At 33.4% G+C, this 27,374-nt stretch overlaps 1 long non-coding RNA gene across 1 annotated transcript; it reads left to right on the forward strand.

Annotated features, from left to right (window-relative positions):
• Positions 1-1,462: 1,462 nt before the first annotated feature.
• Positions 1,463-21,152, forward strand: LOC135969069 (uncharacterized). The gene is made up of 3 exons (XR_010584142.1): positions 1,463-1,562; positions 13,852-13,985; positions 20,918-21,152. It is a non-coding gene; the product is annotated as an uncharacterized lncRNA (long non-coding RNA).
• The last annotated feature ends 6,222 nt before the right edge of the window (positions 21,153-27,374 follow it).

The raw sequence follows: 27,374 nt of genomic DNA on the forward strand, positions 1-27,374 counted from the left end.
CTCATGTACTGCTTTTCTGCTTTATTTAGGTATCTATTGGTGGTTTTCATAGCTCATTTTACTTCAAAATAATTATTTTAATAATATTTAAGGTAATTTATAGATCTCCATTTTGTTAGAGCCAGCCTTTGTGGCTTTATTTTGTTCCTTTACTGCTGTCATGTTTCCTTCATGCTTTGTGGTCCTTGAAGCCTTGCATTTCTGTTTTCTTTTTTTCATTTATAGATGCATTCACCTTTGACGTCTTTCCTGACTGGATTTGGGAGAGAAAGACCTTCACCAGTCAGCATTGCTAGACATTCTGAGGCGTCTCTCAGAATTTTTTTTTTTTTTTTTTTTGCATGTGACAAGTCAACTCCTCTTGTTTCATTTTAGAAAAATGATTCATATTATGTGTGTTTTATATTGACCCCACAAAATCGGTCAGATGTTTCCAGCCTCTTATTTATTTTCCTTAGGAAGTTGTCCTCAAATGTTCAACAGTGTACCCCTTCATCAAATCCAGTAGAATAGAGCAAGATAATGATATCCACACCTGCTTTTGAGATCTGTGTGCTATCAGAGAAGTCTTGTACATGCCCTCTGTAGAAATAACATGGGGCACTGTGCACCAGGGCATGTGGGGTGCTGGTCATGGTGGCATAGAGAATGATGGTGGCATATGTAAACTGATTGTGGGATTCTGCAGGTGTGTTGTTTTGTAGGGTTTATGGAAAAGTTTCTTGGAGTTTACAGGTCAGTTGACAAGATCCACAGATGGCTGTTGTGATTCACACATAGGTTGCTATTAACTCCAGGTCTTTCATCTTGCTCCTAACTTCCCCCAGATATTTCAGAGGTACCAATCCCCTCAGTGCTCTGGATGGGATAAGACATAATCAGGCCTCCTGATAAGCATCCTGCAAGTCTGGAGACACCAGGTGTTCACTTCACTCTCACTTTCTCTTGTGGGAGAAATTACAGATTGAGGGGGCCTCTCTCAGCACCAAGCTGTGTTGCCTTGGTTGAGAGCTGTCATGGGTAAAATGAAACTGTTCTTATCATCTTCAATTTGAAGGGGCCTCTCTTGAGACTGATCTCTAATGCCTCGGGGGAAGAGTGTTTTAGGTAAAATGAAACTACATTTTTTTTTTTTTTTTTTTTTACCCTCTTCAATATATCCAGTCTCAGATATTTTGCTCCACCGGGGTGCTGTAACTTCACCTTAACTCTGGGGCTTCCACAAGGTTATTCTCATCTGTAGGTGGTTGGAAAATTGGCATTTCTATAGAATAGAAATGAGAACTGAAATCTGCTATTCCACCATATTGCTGACTTAACGAGTAACGTGTTGGAACTTGAGTACTCTCAACACATAACTGTATGTCCAGTGAAAATGACCTTAGAATTAAAGATGAAAAAAAGATGTTCTCACATGAAAGGAGTCTAAGAGATTTTTCTTTTTTTTTTTTTTATCAGCAGTTCTTCTCTAAAAGAGATATGCTAAAGAAAGTTCTTCATCTAAGAGGGCAATGATATCAGGGGAACACTTGGCACATCAAAAATGAAGATTAACAGGAACAGTAAGTATCTGAGTAGATGTATTAGTCTAATCCCCTCTTAAGTTCTAAGAAATAGGTATAACAGGTTAAAGCAAAGTATGTAGAGTAATCCTCCCTTATTATCAAGGGATATGTTCTAAGACCTGTAGTAGATGCATAAAACCACAGATAATACTGAACTCTATATATATGCTATGGTTTCTCAACCTGATAACCAACACAGCTATTGAGTGACTAATGAAAAGGTAGCATATACATCATAGATATGTTATAAAAAGGGACAATTCATATCCTTGGTGAAACAGAGCAGGATGACACAAGATTTCATCATCATCATCACGCTACTCAGAACGACACACAATTTGAAATTTGTGTGCTATTTCCTTCTGGAATTTTCCACTTAATATTTTCAGACTATAATTGACCACAGGTCATTGAAACTACAAAAAGCAAAACCGCATATAAAAGGAAACTACCGTTACATTGATGAATTTTCAGTGTATGTACAGGTATGACAAACACAACAGAAAGGGATAATTGTAAAGGGACTTATTTTATGATAAGCTGTCTACATTCCACTTGAAGCGGTAAAATATTTATTAAGTTCACTCTACAAAGTCTTTATAGTTTAAACCCTAGAGAAACCATTAATAAAATCATAGACATAGTAAAAAACTTAATAGATAAAATATTAAAAATATTCAAATAATCCTCCCCCAAAAAACAGGAAAGGGAAAAAGAAAGAATAAAAATTATGGGAGCAATTAGAAAATGCATGCTGTAGGAATAAACTTCAGTTCTATTTTAAAGACTTTAGTATTCCAAAGGAGTTTAACATCATGGAAAATCTAAAGGATAAGACTAAATACGTTAGTACCACTGCTTCTTAGCTTCCTTTTAGTCAATGTGATGTATTTCACAGTTTTTTAAAACTGCCAATTTAGATGTCAAAAATTAGGTCAAAATTCTTACTGCATCAATTTTATCACAAGATTTAAATTGGCTTCTTCCAAATTTCTGCCATTACATTGCAATAGTAAGAGCAACTTTTTAGTTTTACACTTTTACTGTTTAGTATTTCTTTACAGCCTTGGATTTGTGTAGACTTACTAGAGGCTTGCTGATGAGTAAATGTCATTATGTATAACTAAAATGGGCTGTTATCCAGGTAAACCTAGAATGGAATAACTGAGAGAAGAAAATTTCAAAATAATCTCATTTTTCCCAATCCTTCTGCAGAACCTTCCACACAAACAGTCACAATTTATTTTGTTGTGAGAAAAAAATGGAAGCTAAGATAAAGGAGGTAGTAGCCAAATATTCAGGGCTAGCAAGTGACAGGTCCCAAAAGAGATGAAGATTGCCACCACTAGCAAAAGTGTGCACACACAGGTGCCTCTACCCCATTCTTACTGGCACATGCATGACTCATCATACTTCTGGCACACATGCACACACAGACAATGCTGCCACACCACCACTGGCATACACAGCATGCAAACTGAAACTCTGTTGCCACTGTCTTGATGAACCACTTTTGTGGGCACCGCATTGGAGTGTCATTGCAAGCAAACCAGGAAAATATTTGACCCTCGGACACAGCAAGTGCTTAACTTCAGGAAGCCAGAGAAAAAACGCTATGGGCCTGGTCCCAGCCCCTCAGAGTTAGAGCACGCAGACCAGCAGTACTGAACTGAGCCATGGTGTCCTGCAAGCATCCAGAAATGAAGCCAGTTGTATGAACCCAACTTACACCACAGTCAAACCCTCAAGGGCATCAAATATTATAAAAGGAAAAAATAACTCTTCAATGAACAGCAACTTCAAAGATTAAAGGGACATCAACCCCAAATAAAAAGAACCAGCACAAGCACTCTGGCAACTCAAAAAGTCAGCGTCTTCTTACCTACAAATAACTGCACCAATTCCAAACAATAGTTCTTAACAAGGCTGAAATGACTGAAATGAAAGACATAGAACTCAGAATATGTAAAACAACAAAGACCATAGAGATTCACAAAAAAAGTTGAAACCCAATCTAAGGAAATATATATATGTATGGAATATATATATTATATATAATGTATATATAATGTATATCATATATATTATATAATATATAATGTATATATTATATAAATCATATATATTATATAATGTATATATTATAGATCATATATTAAAAACACAACAAGAGATAAAAAATATCAATTTTTAGAATCAAACTTATCATACAGAACTGGAAAATCACTACAAGAATATTATAGTACAATAAGAAATATTAACAGCAGAACAGAGCAAGCTGAAAGAATCTCAGAGTTAAAAAACAATTATTTGGATCAACTCAGTTAAACAAAAATAAAGAAAAAAAATTTAAAAAATGAGCACAGCCTCCAAAAATATAGAATTATTTAAAGAGACCAAACCTATGACACATTGGCATCCCTGAAAGAGAGGGAGAAAGAACATGCAACTTGGAAAATATATTTGAGGGTATTATCCATTAAAATGTTCCGAAACTTGCTAGAGAGGCCAACATTCGAATTCAAGAAACTCAGAGAAGCCTTGTGAGATACCGTGCAAGAGAACTATCCCCAAGACACATCGTCATCAGATTCTCCAAGGTCAATGTGAAAGAAAAAAATACCAAGGGCAACTAGAGAGAAAAGGCAGGTCAACTACAAAGGGAACCCTGTCAGGTTAACAGTACATCTCTCAACAGAAAGACTTTGAGTCCGAAGAAATTGGGGGAAGACTATTTTCAGTGTTCTTAAAGCAAAGAAATACCAAACAAGAATTTTATATCCATCCAAACTAAGCTTCATCAGCAAAGAAGAAATAAAATCCTTTTTAGGCAAGCAAACGCTAAGGGAATTCATTATCACCAGACATGCCTCATAAGAGGTCCTTAAGGCTAAATATAACCACCCAATAATAGTAGATGACATTAAAATCCCAATGACAATATTAGGCACATAATTGAAACAGAAAACCATTCAGGATCTGAACTCAAAATTCAACTAAATGGAACAGATAGACACCTACAGAACAAGCCACTCAACAACAGCATAATATACCTTCCCATCTGCACTGGGCCCATACTCTAAAATTGATCACATCCTTGGCCAGAAGAAAATCTCAACAAGTTTACACAGCCAAAATTATACCAACCACACTCTCAGACAACAGAGCAATAAAAATAAAAATTAATACTGAGAACACTGCTCAAAACAAGATAGCTACATGGAATTCAAACAATCTGCTCTAGAGTGTCTTTTAAGTAAACAATGAAAGTAAGGCAGAAATTGAGAAATTCTTTGCAGGTAATAAAAACAAAAATAAAGCATACCAGAATCTCTAGGACACACTTAAAATACCGTAAAGAGGAAAGTTTATGGCAATAAATACACACATCAAAAATTTAGAAAGTTCTCAAATTAACAACCTATCATCACTCCTAGGGAAACTAGAAAAAAAAAACAGTAAAAGTACACCAAAACTAGTATTAAAAAAAATAATAAAAATGAGAGCTAAACTAAAGAAAACTGAAACACGAAAAACCATACAAAAGATCAACAAAGCCAAAAAGTGGTTGTTCGAAAGAATACTTTTAATTGATAGACTGCTAGCAAGAGTAATAAAATACAGAGATGATTCAAATAAACACAATCATAAATGACAAAAGAGACATGACTACTGAACCCAAAGAAATACAAAAAAACTTCTCAGACAGTATTATAAGCACCTCCATGCACACAAACTAGAAAAGCTACCAGAAATGAATAAACTGGAATCATACAGCCTTCCATGATTTAACTAAAACAAATTGAAAGCCTGAACAGACCAATAAATTCTGAAACTAAATCAGTAACAAAAATGACCAACCAGAAAAGGCTCTGGATCAGAAAGATTCACAACCAAATTTTACCAGGCATATAAAGAAGAGTTGGTGCAAATCCTACTAAAATTATTCAAAAAAAAATTGAGAAGGGACCACTACCTAACTAATTCTATGAGGCCAGCATCATTGTAACACCAAAACTTGGCAGAGTAACAACAACAAGAGGAAACGTCAAATCAGTATTTCTGATGAATATAGATGTGAAAATCCTCGGCAAAATGCTAGCAAACTGAATCCAGAAACACATCAAAAAGGTAATCCACCATGGGCAAGTTGACTTTACTCCTGAGACTCAAGGTTGGGTTAATGTACAAAAATAAGCATCACTCATCACATAAAAGGAACTAAAAGCAGAAAGCTCCACGATCACCCCAATTGATACAGAAAAGGCTTTAATAAAATTTAACCTTCCTTCATGTTAAAAATCCTCTTTAAGCTATGCATTAAAGGAACGTATGTCAAAATAATAAGAACCCTCCCTAACAAACATATAGCCAACAACATGCTGAACAGGCAACAGCTGGAAGCATTTCCCTTGAGAACCAGAATAAGACAAGGATGCCATTTCTCTCCACTCCAATTCAATATAGTACTGGAAATCCTAGCCAGAACAATCAGGAAAGAGAAAAAATTAAAGGCATATAAACAGAAAGAGAGAAAGTCAAACTATTCTGTTTGTAGATGATATTATTTTATACCTTGAAAACCCCATAGTCTCGGCATAAAACCTCCTAGACCTAAAAAACACCTTTGGCAGAGTTTCAGTATACAAAATCAATGTACAAAAATCTGTAGCATTTCTGTACACCACAATGTACAAGCCAATAGTCAATTCAAAACACAATCCCATTCAAAGTAGCCACACACACACACACACATACATACACATACACACACACACACACACACACAAATAAAACCAGGAGTACAGCTAATCAGGGAGGTGAAAAATCTCTACAGTGAGAGTTGTAGAACACTGCCGAAATAAAATGAAGTTCACACAAAAATGCCATGCTAAGTGACAGGAAAATCTATAATGTTAAAATGACCATTGTGTCAAACACAATTGACTATTTCAGTGCTATTCCTATCAAACTACCAAAGACATTTTCAAAGAATTAGAAAAAAAAAACATTCCAAAATTCATATTGAACCAAAAAAAAGTGTCTGAATAGTCAAATCAATCCCATTCAAAATGATTTTCCCACCTGAATTAAAACTATACTACAAGGCTACAGTAAACAAAATAGCATGGTACTGGTAGAAAAACACACATAAACCAATGAAACAGAATAAAGAACCCAGAAAGAAAGCCACCTGTCTACAATCATCCATCTTTGACAAACTTGACAAAATCAAGCAATGGGGAAAGCATTCAAAATTTGATAAATGGTGCTGGCATAACTGACTAGCCATATGCAGAAGATTAAAACTGAACCCCTTCCTTTCCCCATCTAAAAAAATCAACAGAAGATAGATTAAAAACTTTAAAATGTAAAAACCTAGAACTATAAAATCCCTTGAAGATAACCTAGGAAATATCATTCTGCACATAGGACCTATCAAACATGTCATGACTAAGGCTTTAAAAGCAATTATGACAAAACCAAAAATTAACAAGTGAGATCTAATTAAATGAAAGAGATTCTGCACAGCAAAAGAAACTATCAACAGTGTAAACGGAAAGCCTATAGAATGAAAGAAAAAATATTTACACACTATGCATCCCACAAAGGTCTAATATTCACAATCTGAAAGAAACTTAAACAAATTAGCAAGCAAAAATAAACAACTACATTAAAAAATGGGTAAAGGTCATAAACAGACACTTCGCAAGAGAAGACATAAACATGGCCAAAAAGCATATGAAAAATGATCATCGTTAATCATTAAAGAAATGCAAATTAAAACCACAATGAAATACCATCTCACACCAATCAGAATGTCTATGACTAAAAGGTAAAACAATAACAATCACAACAACAACAAACAAGACAATAACCAGATTCTGGCAAGGTTGTATGGAAAAGGGAATGCTTATGCACTGCTGGAGGCAATGCTAATTATTTCAGCCACTGTTGAGAGCAGTTTGGAGATTTTTCAAAGAAGTTATAACAAAACTACCATTCACTACAATAGTCACATTACTGGGTATATTATGCCTAAGAATATAAATCATTCTCTCAGTGATATGGTTCGTTCTGTGTCCCCACCCAAATGTCATGTTAAATTTTAATTCCCATTGTTGAAGGTGGGTCCTGGTGGGAGGTGATTGGATCATGGTGGTGGTGATCATGGGGGCTTAGCACCAACCCCCTAGTGCTGTCTCCTGATAGAGTTCTTACAAGATCTGGTTGTTTGAAGATGTGTAGCACCTCCTCTTTGACTTTCTCTCTCCTGCCTACCATGCAAAGACATGCTTGCTTCCCCTTCACCTTCTGCCATGATTAAAAGTTTCCTGAGGCCTCCCCAGCCATGCCTCCTGTATAGCCTGAGGAACTGTCAGTCAATTAAGCCTCTTTTCTTAAAAAATTACCCAGTTTCAGGTAGTTTTTTATAGCAGTGTGAAAACAGACTAATACACCAAGAAAGACACATGCACATATATGTTTATTACAGCACTGTTCACAATAACAAAGACATGGAACCCACCTAAATGCCCATTAATGTGGACAGATTAAAGAAAATATGCTACATATACACCATGGAAAACTATGAAAACTGAAAACAAAAAGAAAGCATGTCCTTTGCAGCAACATGAATGGAGTTGGAGATCATTATTTTCAGTGAATACAGGAAGAGAAAGCCAAATACTGAATTTTCTCACTTACAAGTAGGAGGTAAATATTGAGTATACATAGATACACAAAGGGGAGTAATAGAAAATGAGCTCTATTTCCTATTTTTGAAATATGCCAGGCGGGGCGCGGTAGCTCACCCCTGTAAGCCCAGCACTTTGGGAGGCAGAGGTGGGTGGATCACGAGGTCAGGAGATCAAGACCATCCTGGCTAACATGGTGAAACCCCGTCTCCACTAAAAGTACAAAAAATTAGCCTGGCGTGGTGGCGGGCTCCTGTAGTCCCAGCTACTCCAGAGTCTGAGGCAGGAGAATGGCGTGAACCCGGGAGGCGGAGCTTGCAGCGAGCCGAGATCAGGCCACTGCACTCCAGCCTGGGTGACAGCGAGACTCCATCTCAAAAAAAAAGATAGATAGATAGATAGATAGATAGATAGATAGATAGATAGATAGATAGATAGATAGATAAAAGAAATATGCCAGAATATTCTTTCCTTCTTAACAACGCCTGCACTCAGGAGAAACTGTTTTACCTGAACTTAAGCTGCTTCTGTTTCATCAGAGTCTAACGTAACTGAGAGGAAAGCCTTTAAATGTCTCATTACTAGACTAGAACCAGCTGAGGAAACAATATTTGAGCTTAATTATATAGCAAAAGAAACTTCCTAAACTTAAAAGAAAAGAAAGAGAGAAAATCAGAACAGAACATCCACAAATGCTGGGGCAATTCCAAAATGTATAACATTGATTGTGCAATATAAAGGCCAGAAGCGGAAGACAGAAAAAACAGAACAAATATTAGAAGAAATAATGACAGATAACTTCTCCAAATTAATGTAATACGTCAAGCCATAGATCCAGGAAGCTAAGAAAACATCAAACAGAAAAAGTTGAAAACAACAGCAGCAAACTATGCACCCAAATATATCATATTCAAACTTCACAAAATAAAATAAATGATAAAGGAAAATATCCTTAAAGAAGCCAGAGGGAAAAAAAAATCTTACCTATAGAGGAGTAAGGATAAGTATGAAATCTGACTTCTCAGAAACCGTGCAAGCAAAAAGTGAAGACGGAGTGCTGTATTTAAAGTACTGAAATAAAAAAAATAAATAAATATATGTTTTATTATATAAAATTATATATTATTATATATAGTATATGTATTTCTATAATAAAATATACATATTTTATTATATATTTATTTATTTATTACATATTTTATTATTTACTATATATAGTAAAATATATAGAATAAAAATAATTTTACATTTTACCTTAACTTATTCATTCTCTGATGATCTTTGTTTCTTTATGTAGATTTAACTTTCTGACCCATATAATTATCCTGCTACCTAAACAACTTATTTAACAGTTTTTGCGAGGCACATCTACTGGCAGGAAGTTTCTGTTTCTGTTTGTCTGAGAAAGTCTTTATTTCTCCTTCATTTTTGAAAGATATCACCAGGTACAGAATTCTAGATAAGTGTATATATACACACACACATTTATTATATAATTATAATAATAATATATATTTTTATTATAGATAATAAATACATATACACTTATCTAGAATAATATATATTAAATATATATTAAATATATATTACATAGAATATATACTAAAATGCATATTGTATAATATACAATATATATTATATACAGTATATATTATATAATAAAATATGTTCTATATAATTTCCAATATATAATAAAATATACATTACATATTATATATTATATACAATAAAATATATGGCTAAAAGCTACCTGACTTCAAACTCTCTTGCCCATTTTTTTAATTGAGTTTTTTTGTATTGTAGAGTAATAAGCATTTTTTTTTTTGCATATTTTGGTAACAGTGCTTTATCTAATATGTATCTTTCGCAAATATTTTCTCCCCATTCTGTAGATTATCTTCTCATCCCCTTTATAGTGTCTTTTGCAAAGCAGAAATTTGTAATTTTTAATGAAGTCTGGCTTATAAATTTTTTTTCTACATGGATTGTGACTTTGGTTTTGTATATAGAAAGTTATTATTATACCCCTGTTCGTCTAGATTTTTTATGTTACCCTCTAGGAGTTATATAGTTTGCATTATATATTTAGGTCCATAATGAATTTTAAGTTACTTTTTGTGAAAAGTATAAGGTCTGTGTCTAGATTATTATTTTTTGTTTGCATGAAGATATCCAGATGTTCCAGCACTATTTGTTAAAAAGATTATATTTGCTCTATTATATTGCTTTTTCATTTGTGTTGGAGATTAACTGACTATATTCATGTGTGTCCATTTCTAGGTTCTTTATTATGTTTCATTGGTCTGTTTGTCTACTCATTTATGAATATCACTGTCTTGATTATTATAACTTTATAGGAAGTTCTGATGTTAGATAGTGTCAGTAGTCATATGCATTCTTTTTTTAAATATCAAGTTGGGTATTCCGGATCTTTTGCCTTTCCGTATAAACCTTAGAGTCAGTTTTTTCATAACCAAAAAATAATTTGCTGGGATTTTGATATGGAGTCTCCTTATGTTGCCCAGTCTAGTTCTGAACTCCTTCAAACTTGGCCTACTGAGTAGCTGCAATTATAGTTGCATGCCATCAGGCCTTGCCATTGTTGAAATTTTGAAGGGGATTGCGTTGTATCTGCAGATAGATTTAGGAATAATGGACATCTTTAAGATATTGAGTCTTTCTGTTTATGAACATGTACTATCTCATTCATTTAGCTCTTCCTTTATATATATGAGATATAAGGATAACATAACATATAAAGATCCTAACATTGACTTTCTTCACAGAATTAGAAAAAACTACTTTAAATTTCATATGGAACCAAAAAAGAGTCTGTATAGCCAAGAAAATCCTAAGCAAAAAGAACACAACTGGAGACATCATGCTACCTCACTTCAAATTATACTACAAGGCTACAGTAACAAAAACAGCATGATACTGGTACCAAAACACATATATAGACCAATGGAACAGAACAGAGGCCTCAGAAATAACACCATATATTTACAATCATCTGATCTTTGACAAACCTGACACAAACAAGCAATGGTGAAAAGATTCCTTATTTAATAAACGGTGTTGGGAAAACTAGCTAGCCATATGCAGAAAACTGAAACTGGACCCCTTCCTTACACCTTATACAAAAATTAACTCAAGATGGATCAAAGACTTAAATGTAAGACCTAGGACCATAAAAATCCTAGTAGAAAACCTGGGCAATACCATTCAGGACATAGGTATGGGCAAAGACTTCACGTCTAAAACACCAAAACTAATGGCAACAAAATCCAAAATTGACAAATGGAATCTAATTAAATTAAAGAGTTTCTGCACAGCAAAATAAACTATCATCAGAGCGAATAGGCAGCCTACAGAATGGGAGAAAATATTTGCAATCTATCCATCTGACAAAGGGCTAATATCCAGAATCTACAAAGAACTTACACAAATTTACAAGAAAAAAAACCAAATAACCCCATCAAAAAGTGGGCAAAGGATATGAACAGACACTTCTCAAAAGAAGACATTTATGCAGCCAACAGACATAAAAAATGCTCATCATCACTGGTCATTAGAGAAATGCAAATCAAAACCACAATGAGATACCATCTCACGCCAGTTAGAATGGCGATCATTAAAAAGTCAGGAAACAACATGCTCATGAGGATGTGGAGAAATATGGACACTTTTACACTGTTGGTGGGAGTGTAAATTAGTTCAACCATTGTGGAAGACAATGTGGTGATTCCTCAAGGGTCTAGAACTAGAAATACCATTTGACTCAGTAATCCCATTACTGGGTATATACCCAAAGTATTATAAATCATTCTACTATAAAGACACATGCACATGTATGTTTATTGTGGCAGTATTCACAATAGCAAAGACCTGGAAACAACCCAAATGCCCATCAATGTTAGACTAGATAAAGAAGATGTGGCACATGTACCCCATAGAATACTATGCAGCCATAAAAAAGGATGAGTTCATGTCCTTTGAAGGGGCATAGATGAAGCTGGAAACCATCATTCTCAGCAAATAACACAAGAGCATGAAACCAAACACCACATGTTCTCACTCATAAGTGGGAGTCGAGCAGTGAGAACACATGGACATAGGGAGGGGAACATCACACACCGGGGCCTGTCAGGGGGTGGGCGACTAGGGGAGGGATAAAATTAGCAGAAATATCTAATGTAGGTGACAGGTTGATGGGTGCAGCAAACCACCATGGCACGTGCATACCCATGTAACAAAACTGTACGTTCTGCACATGTACCCCAGAACTTAAAGTATAATAAAAAAGAGGCAAGAATTTTTAACAGACACCTCACCAAAAATATATACAGGTGACAAATAAACATATGAAAAGTTACTCCACATAATATGTCATCAGGAACACACAAATGAAAACAGCAATGAGATACCGCTACAAAACAATTAAAGTGGCTATAATAAAAAAGACTGACAGCAACAACTGTTGGTAAGAATATGGAACAATATCCTTGTAGCAATAGACATACAGGAATATGGTCAGTTGATCTTCAACACAAAAATAATAATCTAGACACAGACCTTATAATTTTCACAAAAATTAACTTAAAATGTATCATGGACCTAAATATAAAATGCAAACTATAGAACTCCTAGAGGATAACATAGGAGAAAATCTAGATGAACTGGGGTATAATAATAACCATCTAGATACAAATCCAAAATCACAATCCATGAAGGAAAAAAAAATCGATAAGCCATACTTCATTAAAAATTAAAAATATACACATTGGTGGTGGGAATACAAAATGGTACAACCTCATTGGAAGAAGCTTTGGCAGCTTGTTACATGACTAAACATACTCTTACCACATAATCCTACAATTATATTCTTTGGTACTTACACAAAAGTGTTGAAAACTTATATCCACACAAAAATCTGTACAGAGGTTTTTGTAGCAGCCTTATCCATACTTGCCTAGACTTGGAAGCAAACAAGATGTCCTTCAGTAGGTGAATGGATAGGTAATCTGTGGTAAACCGTAGATAATGGAATATTATTCAGCACTAAAATATGAGCTATGGTGGCATACAAAGACATGAGAAAACCTTAAATGCATATTACTAAGGGAAATAAGTCAGTCTGAAAAAGCTACATATTATGTAACTTCATTTATATGATATGTTAGAAAAGGCAAAACTATAAAGACAGTAAAATGATCAGTGTTTGTAAGAGGATGGAGGAAGGATGAGATTAACTGGCATATCACATAAAAGTTCCAAGGAAGTAAAACTATGCTGTATAGTTCTACAATGTCAGATACAATTCAAATTCCTGTACATGATATGTATACATTTGGCAAAACCGACAGAATGGGCAACGCTATTATGGACTGAATTGAATTGTATTAGTTGCAAAGTTCAATTTTGAAGCCCTATTATACTGTATTTAGAGACAGTTTATTTAATAAGGTAATTAAAGTTAAATGAGGTATTAAGAGTGAGGCTTAAATATGATAGGATTGATGTCTTTATAATAAGAGGAGGAGGCACCATATTTATCTGTTTGTTTCTCTCTCTCTTTCTCCATGCAGTCACAGAGAAAAAGTCATGTGAGGACACAATGAGAAGGTGCTATCTGTAAGCTGAGAAGAGAAACATCACTAGAAACCATCCCTGCTGGCACTGGATCTTGACTTTCAGCTTTCAGAACTTTGAGAAAATAAGTGTATGTCGCTTAAACCAGTTCATCTCTAGTTATTTCGTTATGTCAGCCTGATCAGAATTAGAAAAGCACTAACAGTAAACTATAAGGTAAACTGTAGGCTTTGGGTAATGATGTGTCAATAGATTTATCAGTTGTAACAAATGTACCACTGTGGTGTGGGACATTGATAGTGCAGGAGGTTGTGCATGTGTGGGCTGTGTAGGGGCAAATCATATATGGGAATTCTCTTTCCATTCTACTGAATTTTTCTAAGAACTTAAAACTGATCTATAAATAAAATATATTTAAAAAATTAATTTTGATCATATTAACAGAATAAAGAAAAAAATCACATAGCCATGTCAATTTATGCAGAAAAATCATTTGGCAAAATTCAACTTTTATTTATAATAAAACTTCTCAGCACCCTACAAATAGAAAAAAAACTTCTTTCATCTTAAAAAGAACCTATACAAAACAAGTGGACAAGCAAGCAAACATAAAGCTAGAATTACAGAAGGCACAGAAATCCAGTCTCACCTCTTCTATCCAACATAGTAGTGGAAGTTCTTGCCTTGCCAGTGCAATTAGGCAAACTGAAAAAAAAAAAAATTTAACACAGAATGGAAGGAAATAAGCTATCTCTATTCAGAGACAACATGATTATCTACATATAAATATCAAGGAATGTGCTCTAGAGCTCATAGGACTATCAGAAAAACTTTAGCAAGTTTGGCAGATCCAAAATCAACCACATAAAGTCAATCATATTTCCATATAGAGTAGTGAAAACTAGAAAGTGCATTAAAAATTATGTAATCCCATTTATAATAGCACCCCACAAATAAAATATTTAGGTAGAAATCTTACAAAATATTTGCATGATCTGTATATTGAAGATTTAAAAATGTTGGTAAAATATATTTTAAAAACTCTAAAGAGGCATATCAGGTTCATTAAATAATACAATAAATCAATATACTTAAGGCTTTATTTCTTTCCAAATTGAGGTATAGACTAAACACAATTTCACTGAAAATTCTAGCATACATTTTATAAGTTAGACGAATTCTTTTAAAAATTTATATAGAAAGGCAAAGGATTAAAAAAGCATAATAATTAAAAAATAAATTTAGATGGCTCATACTATCCTATTTTAATGCTTATGATAAAGCTACAATAATAAATACAGTGCGACATTAGTGAAATAATAAACTCATTGATAAATAGAACCAAGTGGAGTTCAGAATTGGACATAAACAAATATGGCCAATTAATTACTGACAAAGGCACAAAAGCAATTCAGTAAGTTGAGTATCTTCTTTTTCAATAGATAATATTAGAAGAATTAATTATGTGCAATAAAATACCTCAACTGAAATTTCACTCCTGGGTTTCATAGAAGTGTTCTCAGATATAACAACTAATGCAAAATACATAAAAGAAATAAAATAAATTTACATTCATTGACAATAATAATGTTCCCTCTCAGGAAAACATAATTTAAAAAATGAGAAGACAAGCCTTAGACTAGAAAAAAAATTGCTAAGCATATATCTAATAAAGCAATTGTATTCAGATTATATTGATAACATGATAAGAAAATAATCCAGTTTTTAAATAAGTAACAGATTTTAAAAGATATTTCATCAAAGAAGATACATAGATGGCATAAAAGCACATAAAATGATTAATATTGCTAATCATTAGAACATGCAAAGAAACCATTTTAAGTTATCCCTATGCACATTAAAATGATTAAAACTTAAACATAAAATTAACAATACTAAGTGTTGGTAAGGTTTAGGAGCAATTCAAACTTTTGTATATTTCTGATCGAAATGCAAAAGAACACAGCTACTTTGCAAAAGTAATGTAGATATTTCTTATAAATAAAGTTAAATATGTATTTACTTTATGACACAGCAATTCCATATCCAGGTATTAGCATAGAAAAATAAAAATGTATTTGTACACAAACCTGCATATGAATATTTATAACAGCTTGGCTATAAATTCCAAAAACTAGAAACTACTGTCTTTCAAAGGGTGAATAAATAAAAAACTGGTACATTTATATAGAGGAATATTACTCAGCAGTAAAGAGGGATGGATTATTGATACATGCAATAACATAAATGGATCTCAGAAGAATTATGCTGAGTAAAACAAGCCAATCTCAAAATGATATTTATTAATCACTTTAATTTATATGACTTCAGGGAAAACACAAAACTAAAGTGATAGAAAACAAACTGGTCAGTGGTAGCCTGGAAATAAATATAGGGGATGGGTTTTAATACAAAGGAGCAGCATAAAGATAATTTTTGGGATAATGAAACTGTTTTCTGTCTTGATTGTGGTGAGGGTTGCATGAATCTATAAATGTGATAAAAATGCATAGGACTCAGCACACAAAAAGGTCAATTTCCGTCTATGCAAAAGTTGTAAATAGTAATAATACATACTGGATTTAGAGACTTGTTCAAGTGTTCACTCTTCTAAATGAAATGGAATGTTTTTCAGCCCAAATCTAGAAGATTCTAATGTATATTACAACCTTCTCTGGCACAGAGGAACTCTATGGTTTGGCCAAGATAACCGAATGAATTTTAATGCTAGAATTTATGGCTTCTTAGTTCTAGAATTTATGGATCCTTATTTATAGCACAAAGAATCTTCAATATGTTATACTGCCTGTCATAACATTTGAGAAGAATGATTTCATTATAATCAGGCCAATCCTTGATCAGTACTCAGAATTTCCTGAAAAACGATTGCATAAATATCCAACACTCAGATAACTCAAAGCTTAAGTGCAGTAATATCTCAAAGTCTTTTCCATAAATTTCTATAGAAGTTTTAAAAGATGCCATGGGATTAGGTGACATCAGCAGCGTGGCAGACCAAGAGATTACCAGCCTTCTTTCCTCACACAAAGAACACAGATCAGAATACCTCTCTAAAAAATCTAATGACTATTTGAGAAGCTACAGCGATCAAACCACTGCAAAATCAAGAAGAGATTCCTATGAAAGAAAGGGGAAAATGAAAGGCATTTGAAGTGCAAGACCATGTGTTTCCCGCCACAGCATAGTGTGAAACAATGAGAAGGTAATGTCCTACATGAGAACTCTTCCTTCAGTATAGAAATGCATCTGATGTTAAGGATTAACTGGTGGCTTATCCAAGGGAATAATTTCTGCTTTTCCTTACTCAAAGCACTTGAAGGACTAGTGCCAGAGTTTGGAGCTACTGAAAGCAGAGGTGACTATGCAGCACATTTTGAGCTTAAGTTATACAGATAGACAACAGGTGGAATAAGATATGGGAAAACTTTGGAAATCCTAGAACCTTCAGCTGTGCTGATTGTTGAGGGGCTTTCACAAATAAAGACAGTACACAGAAACTGTGAGAGGTGGTTGCTTTCCAACTGCCCAAATAATCATTAAAGTTTACAAAGCATACAAGGAAACAAGAAAATATGGCTTAATCTAAGGGGAAAAATAAAATTCCAGAAGCTGACATTAAATAAATGCAGATCTATGAGATACCTGAGAAATAATTTCAAATGTGTCAAATATGTTAAATAAGCTAAAAACAAAGACAGATAACTAAATGAAATCAGTAGAGCTATGCATAAAAGTAAAAATATCAACAAGGATAAAATGCAAAAATCATCAAAGATTCTGGGGCTGAAAAATATAAACATTTAAATATAAGAAAATTACTGAAAGAGTTCAATACAGAATTGGCAAGACAAAAAAAAAGAATAAGTGAACTTGAAGACAGGTCATTTGAAATCATTGAGTCAAAGGAGCAAAAATTAAAAAAAAAAAAAAAAAAAAGAAGGAAAGCAAAGAGCCTAGGGGAATTATGGGAGACTATCAAGCATACCAATATACACATTGTGGATTCCCAAAAGAGAAACAGATAAATAGAAGGACAGCATATTTGAAGAAATTACAGTTAAAAACTTCACAATCTACAGAATTAGACATGGAAGTTCAAAAATCACAAATAACTTAAACTGGAAAAAAATCCAAAGAGAACTACAAGACAAGTTACAATCAAACTATAAAGTCAAAGACAAAGAGAGAAGCTTCAAAGAAGCAAGGAAAAAGTTATTTGTCATGTACAGCAGAGCTTCCCCTTCATGGTAAACACCTTTTATAATAGAAACACTCAACAAAGTAGGAATGGAAGAAAGCCATCTTAACATAATAAGGGCCATTTATAAAAAGCCCACAGCTAATATCACACTTCATAGTGAAATACTAAACGCTTTTGTTTTAAGAGCAGGAACAAACCAAGGATGCTAACTATTGCTTCTTCTATATAACATAATATAGGAGACCCTAGACACAATAAATATGAAAAAAAAAAGGGAGGAAAGGCATCCAAATAGAAAGGAAGAGGTAAATATTTTTTTTTCTATTTGTAGCTGAATTGATTGTATATGTAGAAAAGTCTAAAGATTCAACACCAACAACAATGTAAAAATTGTTATAACTAATAAATGCATTCAGGAAAATTGCAGGATACAAAATGAACACTCAAAAATCAGTTACGTTTCTATATACAATGAACAATCTGAAAAGGAAGCAAAAGCAATTTATTTATAATAGCATCAAAAAGAATACAATTATTAAAAATAAACCTAACTGAAGAAGAGAACAACTTGTACTATGAAAATAAGGAGCATTTCTGAAACAAATTTTAAAAGATGAAAACAAATTTTAAGAAAACCTCCATAGATTGGCAGTCTTAATACTCACATTTATCACTGCACAAAGTCATCTACAGATTCAGTGCGATCCCTATCAAAATTCCAAAAGGATTTCTTGCAGAAATAGAAAAATTCATTCTAAATTGTGTATGGAATATCAATTAATCCCAAATAGCCAAAGCATTTTTTAAAGAACAAAGTTTCAAACACTCACACTTTCTGATTCTAATACTTTATACAAGATGCAATAATGAAAAAAAGTGAGGTGCTGTCACAAATACAAACAAACTGACAAATGGGGTGCAATAGAGAGCACAGAAACAAACCCTTGTATATATGGTCAAATGCTCTTTGACAAGGAGGCCAAGATAACTTACAGGTAAGAGAACATTCTCTTCAACAAATATTGTTAAAACTATACATTCTTATGCAAAAATTATAGTTAAGACTTTATTATACATCTTGAACATAGACTAACTAAACTAAAAAAAAGAAAAGCTTTAAAGACCTAAGTAAAAGGTTTAAGGCTCTAAAATTTTTAGAAGAAAAAATAGGGGGGAAGCTTCATGATATTGAATTTGACAATTATTTATTGCAAAACAACACCTACAGGCCAATAGGACAGGCAACAAAAGCAAAAGGAGTCAAGTTAGGACTACATCAAATTTAACTTTTTTCATCAAAGGATACAATAAACAGTGAAAAGGCAATCTATTAATTGGGAGATAGTATTTGCAAATCATATACCAAATTAGAAATTAGTTTGCAGAATAGATAATAATCTCTTGCCACTCAAAAATAAAACATAAATAACACAATTTAAAAATGATCTGAGGACTTGTAAAAATATTTCTCAAAAAATTATATACAACTAGTCAACACATATATGAAAATATGCTCAACATCACTAATAACCAGATAAATGCAAATAAAAACCACAATGGTTTATTACTACATACCCATTAAGATTTCTACCACAAAAAAATAGAAACAGAAAAAAAACAGAAAGCATTGATATCTGAACCCTTGTTCATTACTAAGGGAAGGATAAAACTGTGCAATCACTATGGAAAACAGTATGGAGATTCCTCAAAAAATGTTTTAAAAACTACAATTAGATCAGCACTACCATTTTTGGGTATATTTCCAAAATAATTGAAAACAATCTTTTGAAGATGTATTTGCACATTTATGTCCACGGCAACACTAATGACATTGATTTTTTAAGGGAAATTTTAGTCCTAGGCCCATCTGTGCACTTCCTTATAAATTCCAATTTTAGTAAATAACCCTGTTAAGTCAGTTTAGCAACTCCCTCACCCTTATTGATAACTAAACACCTTCAATATATGATCAGGTTCCTCACCCTCTAACATTCTTCAGGAGATGTCTGATTACCCTGGCTTGTTATCAGCAAAAATCCTGTTATGTAAGTTTAGCTAGAATTCCAATTATTCCTGATGTTTTCTCTTAGTAATTTTTTATCCATTGACCCCAACCTTGCTTCTTGGCTCTAAATTCCCACTTGCCCATGTTGTATTAGGTGTTGAGCCTAACTGCTTTCTCCCACTGCAAAATCCCATTGCAGTGGTATCTATTTATTGTGATGATCTTGAATAGAGTCTGCCTTACCATGTTTTAACAAGTATAATTGATTTTTTTTTTTTTATTCTGAGTGTTCACGTGTGAAACCTTTGTCATTAGTCCTGACTGACTGATTGGAGATTCATTGGTGAGTCAGACTATTGCTCTGAATAAATGTCCATTGGACATGGTAATTACAGATTTTTTAATCTTAAGAAGCCTAATGTACTCCTGAAGCTGGTTTAGAGTTCCAGGTTTCTTTGAATGGTACTTTCTGGGCTAGCAGTTCTTCTTCTTGGGTCTTTTTCTTGAGTCAGAATTATTCCCTGACTCCTTGGGCTGGAGATGTCCTCTTTCTAGTCGTCTTTGAGACTTCTATTTTCTCCCTACTGGACCATGCTGCTCCTATGTGAACTTCTCTGTCACATGAAACCTCTCTTTTTGAACCCCTGTTGACTAAATTATCCACCATTTCTGTCTACCTTCTTCTTGTTGGCATAATTTTGTACTCCAGTTTTCAAGAATACTTGGAAATGTCTTATTTCAAACCCCTTCCTCCTACATATCTCTGTGCACCAGTGCCAAACTGTTTTTTTTGTTTGTTTTTTTTTGTTTTGTTTTGGTTTTTTTTGCTTTCTAGATCCTGCTCAGTTACTTGAACTTCAGTACCACGCTTTCAAGGCGCTCAAGATCCCATAAAAGCAACTACCTGAGACCAAAAAGAAAATAAGAAGCTGTTTGAAAACAAAACTATGTTTTGTCCACTCAGAGGAGTTTTGGATGAGTATGAGAAGTATGAGTTTTAAATGAGTATGAAAGTATGAGATACTTTCCTACCTTTGGATTATATTGTCAAATTAATTTATAAAATCCATTTAAGGAGTTCTATTTAGATTGGCTAGAAAACAAATGAGCATCAAAGGAATTCTATTTAGATTTGCTTGGAAATAAATGAGCACTTACATACATTAAGTATTCCTAAAACTCTCGAAAGTACAAAAGCCCAAGTGCTTTTTAAGTTTATGTGATCTGAATAATTTTTGGTAAATAAAGCTAGTTTTTAAATTGTCAGTAAATAAAGGCAAAAAAAAGTCTTCAGAATTATTAGCATTAAGTATACTGTAGACACATTTTTATTCTATCTGGATTTACTAGTCAAAGTATCTCTACTACTTTAAGATGAATAAAGTATGAGTTTAGCCAAAGGACAAATGTGCAAGTGAAACTGCCCTGTCCTTTAGTATATGATTATTAAACACAGCAGCAAAAATTAAAAAAAAAAACCCTATGTATATTTTTTTTTTATTTTTTTTTTTAGAATTCTTGCTTTCATGATTACTGCCTAACATGCACAGGCTATAAAAACTTGTAAACAGGAAAATTATTTGAGATGATGGCTAGCTTTGCTAAATGGCTCATGATATTTTCATGAGTAATTCAACATAATAAGTGAATTAAAACTTGTAAATGGGATAAAAATTTATAAATAAACTTTTCAAAAACAATTTTTCCTTTCAAAATATATATCCAATTAAAAATAGTTTTCAAAATCTTTTTGGTAACTAACAACCTTAAAGGTATTGTAAATTAATTAAAGTAATAGGTATTTATTACATGTCTGGTTCATTTCTAAGAAAAATAAAATACTAAAATATTAATTGTTGAACATACATTTAAGTTTATCTCCTTTTGCTTTCTTAAAATTTACAGAAAAAGCTAAATATATTTTGGTCTGTTAATAAACATCAAAAATTATACTATATGTTTCTAAAAATTATAAAATAGTATTCGTCTATACAATGTTGGTATTTGACAGTTCACAGATGCTTAGTTTATAGTTTTCATTAGAAATTACACTTGCTAATTATTAAAACTTCTAAGTAATATATAAATTAGAACTACTATAAATTACAAGTGAAACAACTCTCATGAAAAGTATACAAGGAAAATAAGAGGTGGTTTTGGTAAGGAATGTTTCAAATATGATATCTTTTCTGTTAAGGAAAAAAGAAATAATTAAATCTGTAAAATTAATAAAATGATAATTCTAATAAAGTAGAATGACTGATTGTTCCAAAGTAAGAAAGACAAAATGTAGGAGGCAAAAAAGCTGATGAATATGTTTTAAATGCTATAAATGGCTTACGTGAAGGCAATCTTTAAAAATAAATCTTGAACAATGAGATCACTTGGACTCGGGAAGGGGAACATCACACACCGGGGCCTATCATGGGGAGGGGGGAGGGGGGAGGGATTGCATTGGGAGTTATACCTGATGTAAATGACGAGTTGATGGGTGCTGACGAGTTGATGGGTGCAGCACAGCAACATGGCACAAGTATACATATGTAACAAACCTGCACGTTATGCACATGTACCCTAGAACTTAAAGTATAATAATAATAAAAAAATAAATAGATAAATAAAAAAAATAAATCTTGTGTGTTCAAAGCTCATTGAGATTGGGTAGATTCATTTATAAATGTCATTTAAAAACTAGCTTTAGTATTAATAGTACACTGATGAAAAATGAGAATTTATCCTTCTCTCTTAAAATTATGTTAAAATATTTGATTCCACAAAGTAATCAAATTTCCTTGTTAATTTCATGATTATTGTAATGACCTTTAACTATAAACATTTTAAGCTTTCAAGTTATTTATTTATTTATTTATTTATTTATTTATTTATTTATTTTGAGATCTGTCGTCCAGGCTGGAGTGCAGTGGCGCAATCTTGGCTCACTGCAGGCTCCGCCTCCCAGGTTCACGACACTCTCCTGCCTCCTGCCTCAGCCTCCTGAGTAGCTGGGACTACAGGCACCCGCCACCACGCCCAGCTAATTTTTTTGTTTGTATTTTTAGTAGAGATGGGATTTCACCGTGTTAGCCAGGATGGTCTCGATTTCCCGTCCTCGTGATCCGCCCTCCTGGGCCTCCCAAAGTGCTGGGATTACAGGCGTGAGCCACGGCGCCCTACCACATTTCAAGCTTTTTATTGACAGTTATTGTGTTATATTGATTCTTCTCTGAAAGGATTTTCAGTCGGCTATGTCCAAAATTACTTCTTATTCAGGAAGATTTATTATAAAGACTCTGACAAGTACTCTGGAATATATATTTCTGATAAATTTAAGATCATAATATTGAACTGAAAAAAATTTCAGGACTCTAACGAAGAAACTGACATTCACGAAACTGGTAACCAAGATAAAGTAGAACAAGAATTAATTACATAAGACTGAATAAACTGATGAGGATATTTTTAGATGATATTTTTGTTAGAAGCATTTCTAGTTTTTAATGGTTTTCTTTCTAATTTTAGGAAACCTTTTTTGTTGTTTTAAGATCTCTATAGCTTATAGCAATTTTATAAAGTATACTTCTGTGAACAAAAATGTAAACATTTACTTTTTTTCCTTACCTCATCCCTCCAGAATTCAGAAACTAGTAATTAGTATTATTATTTTCATAGAAATATAGCTATTTGCATAAGTTTAATAAGAGTCTGTTCTTCCTTTAACAAGACACAATTCAAAATATTGTTTGTACTACCATGGCTTTAATTGGAATGTCATATTTTATACATGACCAGACAACTTTAAGAAATTAAGATCGACTTTATGAAACTAATGAAGCCCCTTGTGAAAAAAAAAATGACCTGGTACATTACATACATGGTTTCCTTACATGGTTACCTTACAGTTGACTAAGAAGTGTCATATCCTTGCAGGCTCAGGAACCTCCGGATAGTTTCAGGATCCTGAGAAGAGATAAATTTACCCAAATCTGTAAGTATTGTAGGAAAAATAGGATTATAAGTTATTGGCTTGGCTTCTTGGACTTTCGAGGCTTTTAGAAGTCCAATATGAGATTTCTTATTAAAAATTTCAGAAAAGAACACTTAAAAAAGAGCCTCTGTGATTCATCAGTACCAATGCTTCATTTATGTAAATAATCAGGCAAAGCTTAATTAGAGTTAATTAGAACAATTTTGCAAGCAACTTTGTCTTATTTGATTGTCTTATAGAAATGGGGTGTATGTAAAAAAAAAAAAATGTGTTTCAATGGATAACATATCTATAGCACTTGCTATTGGGTTCTACCCCTGTCCACTGTTTCTGACATTTTTTTATTTACATACAAACTGTACCAGACCCTGAATTCTTCTAGTTTCCCGCAATGTCTGGCTACAGCTCTCCATACTAATATTTCCAATTTTTCTCTCGCCCTTCTGGTTTGAAGTAAATAAAAATTTAACTACTCTTTTTCAGACACCCTGTAAGCTGAATAACTAGATATAGACTTCAGAGAAATAACAACAGCTTGTTTATGCAGAATCTTCATGCCTATTGTTGCATAGTGTAATCAGAAAGTTCACCATGATATCTGATATAAACTTCAAACAATGAATATCCATTAGATTCACAATATCATTTTCACTTTACAATGTGAAGATGAGCTGAAATTGAAAGATCTTTGTTTTTAAACTTTTATTTTAGGTTCAGGGATACATACGCAGGACTGTTATGTAGATAAATTGTGTATCGTGGGGTTTTGGTGTACAGAGTATTTTGACACCCAGGTAGTAAACATAGTACCCAATAGGTAGTTTATTGATCCTCACCCTCCTCCCACTGTTCACCATCGAGTAGGCCGTGGTGTCTGTTGTTCCCTTCTTTCTGTCCATGTCTACTCAATGTTTAGCTCCCTCTTATCAGTGAAAACCTGTAGTATTTGGTAATGTGTTCCTACATTAGTTCACTTAGGATAATGGCCTCAAGCAACATCCCTGTTGCTTCAAAGACATGATCTTGTTCCTTTTTATGGATGTGTAGTGTTGTATGATGTATATGTACCACATTTTGTTTACCCAGTCTATTCTTGATAGAAATTTTGGATAATTCCATGTCTTTGCTATTGTGAATAGTGCTGCAAAAAACATACATGTGCATATGTTTTTACAGTATAACAATTTATACTCCATTGAATATAAATATATATGTATATCCATATACCATAATGGCATTGCTGGGTCAAATGGTTATTCTGTTTTAAGTTATTTGAGAAATCACCACATTGCTTTCCACAATGGCTGAACCAATTTAAATTCTTAACAGCAGTGTACAAGCATTATATTTTCTCTGCAACTTCACCAGCATCTGTTATTAATTTATGTTTTAATAATAATTATAATGACTGATGTGAGATTGTATCTCATCATGGTTTTGATTTTCATTTTTCTAATGATTAGTAATGCTGAACATTCTTTCATATGCTTCGTGGTTGCATGTGTATCTTCTTTTGAAAAGTGTCTGTTCATGTCCTTTGCCCACTTTGTAATGGGGTTGTTGGTTTTACGTGTTAATTTGTTTAAGTTCCTTAAAGATTCTGGGTATTAGACCTTTGTTGGATGCATAGTTTGCAAATATTTTCTCCAATTGTGTAAGTTGTCTGTTTACTCTGTTGATAGCTTCTTTTTTTTTTTTCCAAAATTACTATATCATTTTATTTATTTATTTATTTATTTATTTTTTATTATTATTATACTTTAAGTTGTAGGGTACATGTGCATAACGTGCAGGTTTGTTACATATGTATACTTGTGCCATGTTGGTGTGCTGCACCCATCAACTCGTCATTTACATCAGGTATAACCCCCAATGCAATCCCTCCCCCTTACCCCCTCCCCATGATAGGCCCCGGTGTGTGATGTTCCCCTTCCTGAGTCCAAGTGATCTCATTGTTCAGTTCCCACCTATGAGTGAGAACATGCAGTGTTTGGTTTTCTGTTCTTGTGATAGTTTGCTGAGAATGATGGTTTCCAGCTGCATCCATGTCCCTACAAAGGACACAAACTCATCCTTTTTTATGGCTGCATAGTATTCCATGGTGTATATGTGCCACATTTTCTTAATCCAATCTGTCACTGATGGACATTTGGGTTGATTCCAAGTCTTTGCTATTGTGAATAGTGCTGCTTTTGCTGTGCAGAAGCTCTTTAGTTTAATTAGGTCCTATTTGTCAAATTTGTTTCTGTTGCAATTGCTTTTGATGACTTTGTCATCAACTCTGTCACAGCCTATGTCCAGAATAATATTTCCTAGGTTACCCTCCAGGATTTTTACAGTTTCAAGTTTTACATTTAAGTCTTTAATCCATGGTGAGTTGATTTTTTTATATTGTGTAAGAAAGGGGTCTAGTTTCAATCTTCTGCATAAGGCTAACCAGTTATCCCAACAGCATTTATTGAATATAGTGCTTTCCACATTGCTTGTTTTTGTTGACTTTGTCAAAGATCAGATGTTGTAGGTGTGTGAATTTATTTCTGGGCTATTTTATTTCATTGATCTATGTATCCGTTTTTGTATAAGTACCATGTTATTTTGCTTACTGTAGCCTTGTAGTATAGTGTGAAGCTGGGTAATCTGATGTCTCCAGCTTTGTTATTTCTGCTTAGGACTGCTATGGCTATTTGGGCACTTTTGGGGGGTATATATGAATTTTAGACTTTTTTTTCTAATTCAGTTGAAAATATTGCTGTAAGTCTGATAGGAATACCACTGAATCCACAAATTGCTTTGGACAGTTTAGCCTTTTTAACAATATTGATTCTTTGTATCCATGAGCATAGAATTTTTTTGTGTCATCTTATCTTTTAGCATTATTTTAAAATTTTTCATTGTAGAGCTTATTCACCTCTCTGGTTAGCAGTATTCCTAGGCATTTAGTCATTTTCATGGCTATTGTAAATGAGTTTGCTTTCTTGATTTGGCTCTCAACTTTGACACTGTTGGTGTATAGAAATCCTACTGATTTTGTGCACTGATTTTGTATCCCGTGTTTATCAGATCTAGGAGCTTTTTTCAGAGACTGTGGTATTCTCTACATTCAAAATAATATAATCTGAAAACAGAGATATTTTGACTTACTGTATTCCCATTTGAAAGCCTTTTATTTCTTTTTCTTGCTTGATTTCTCTGGCTAGGATCCAGTACTATCTTGAACAGGAGTGGTGAGAGTGGACATCTTTGTCTTGTTCCAGCTCTCAAGGGGAATGCTTCCAGCTTTTGCCCATTCAGTATGATGTTGGCTGCA

This window comes from Macaca fascicularis, chromosome X (assembly GCF_037993035.2).
Source record: "Macaca fascicularis isolate 582-1 chromosome X, T2T-MFA8v1.1".
Classification (NCBI taxonomy): domain Eukaryota; kingdom Metazoa; phylum Chordata; class Mammalia; order Primates; family Cercopithecidae; genus Macaca; species Macaca fascicularis.